Here is a 1,917-nt window from a genome sequence, read left to right on the forward strand (position 1 = left end):
TCATAAACAGAATGTCTGGCACATAATAAGCCTTCCATAAGTAGTAACTCTTATATTGTTATTTTTTCTAAGCATCAGTTTTCTCCTCAACAAATGGGTATAATAATATCTATTGTGAGCCTTGTTATAAGAATTGTTTCTACAGCATTATAATGTGCCTGGAAAATAGTTGATGCTCAACAAATGGTAAATATTTTCATACTTTGGGGATGGAGGAGAGAAAATTTAAAGTGTTTAAAAGAAATTTAATGCCTATCTGATTTCCTGTGGTTTCACTTCTTTATAACAATGTTGTCCAGTGAGAATATAACACAAGACGAAAGTCTAATTTTAAATTTTCTAGTGGCCACATTTAAAAGAAGAAAGAAAAAGGTAAAATTAATTTAATCATATAGTTTCTTTAACCTAATATAGATGAAGAATGAGGATAAGACCTAACCTAAAATATTATTACTGAGATATTTTACATTCTTTTTTCCCCCAAAAAATCAAAATCCAGTGTGTATTCTACACATACAGAACACATCAATTCAGACTAGATACATTTCAAGTTCTCTATGTGCTAGTAGGTACCATACTGAAAAGCATAGATTATTGTAACTTGACATTCATCTAAACATTCAGCTCCAGAACCAATTCTGTCCTCAGACAGGAGGAATTTGGAATCCCAGGTTAAATGTCGCTGATGATTTAGCACAGTCAGTCTTCTTCTTAGACAGGTTCTACCTTGTCTCTCATTCTATTAAGTTTCTTTTGTTCAGATGCCACCTCATACTTTAGTCTCCCTGGGACAACAGGGCCTGTCACAGCAAAAGGCAACAGAGCTGAACCGTAGTCCCACTACTGGATCCACTCACCACCTTCTATCCTTGCACTACCAGATAATTATTCAGGTCTGTATCCCACATGTATCTCTGCTCTGTGTAAGAGCTCACCCTTGGGATATTTCCTTAGAGATAAGCATCACATCCTGATGTATAAATGGATACAGTCCTAGAGCAAGAAAGAACCCAATGACTGTGTAGTCAGAGAGCACAACACAGAGAACTATGTGACTATAGACAATTTTTGATCATAACAAAATGGTTGGGGTGTGGTTTCAAAGGACTGTAAGGGAAAAAGTCCATCAAATCTCCTCTAAATTGAATAGCTATAATATTTATTGAGACATAAGCAAACCAGAATATATGGTAAAGGTTTATAAATCATGGCATGAAAGAGATAAAATAAGCCTGGGAACACTGGCAGGCTAGTGGAAAAGTAGAGTCCTCATGCATGTCCAGAGGTAGAGAAATGCTCAACACCAGAGGTTGCCACTCCATAGACTCTAATATGAATGGAATTTGCTAGAGTTATGCAGTGCAAGCCAGTACACTTGTAACTGGCAGCCCTCTGAGAGATCAGATGAAGAGAATTAAATTGCTCTATATAGCAAAGTAAAAATAATTTATTTGAAGAGAGTGGGATATTGCAGAGTAAGAAGGGATGAGAGAATCCACCCAAAGACTTTTGACAGTGGTAACTTGAGGAATGACAGACTTGGACAGTGGCTTCTGTGGGGTGATGTGATGTAGAAAAGGATTATGCAGGAAGAGAGAAAGGAAATTCAGGGCACAAACCGAGATGCCCCAAAAGCAGAAATTGGAGTGTAGAAGACCAGGCTAAATGTAAATCCCTCCATAATCCCCAAAGATATTGTGGGAGAGTCTAGGTTTCTCAACATATGCAAGATGTGGGTTTGAGTGTATTCTAATTAAACATTAAATATCCAGGCTTCCTGAGCAGATTAGAGGCTCAGACAAATGATCTCTTGGTTATGTACTTTTGACCAACCATATGCTGGCTGACCATTAGCCATGGAGACTTAACAAATATTAAGATATTTATATCTTAGTATACAATACATAATATAAAATA

The sequence above is a fragment of the Propithecus coquereli genome, unplaced genomic scaffold (assembly GCF_000956105.1).
Source record: "Propithecus coquereli isolate 6110/MARCELLA unplaced genomic scaffold, Pcoq_1.0 Scaffold420, whole genome shotgun sequence".
NCBI classification, from domain to species: domain Eukaryota; kingdom Metazoa; phylum Chordata; class Mammalia; order Primates; family Indriidae; genus Propithecus; species Propithecus coquereli.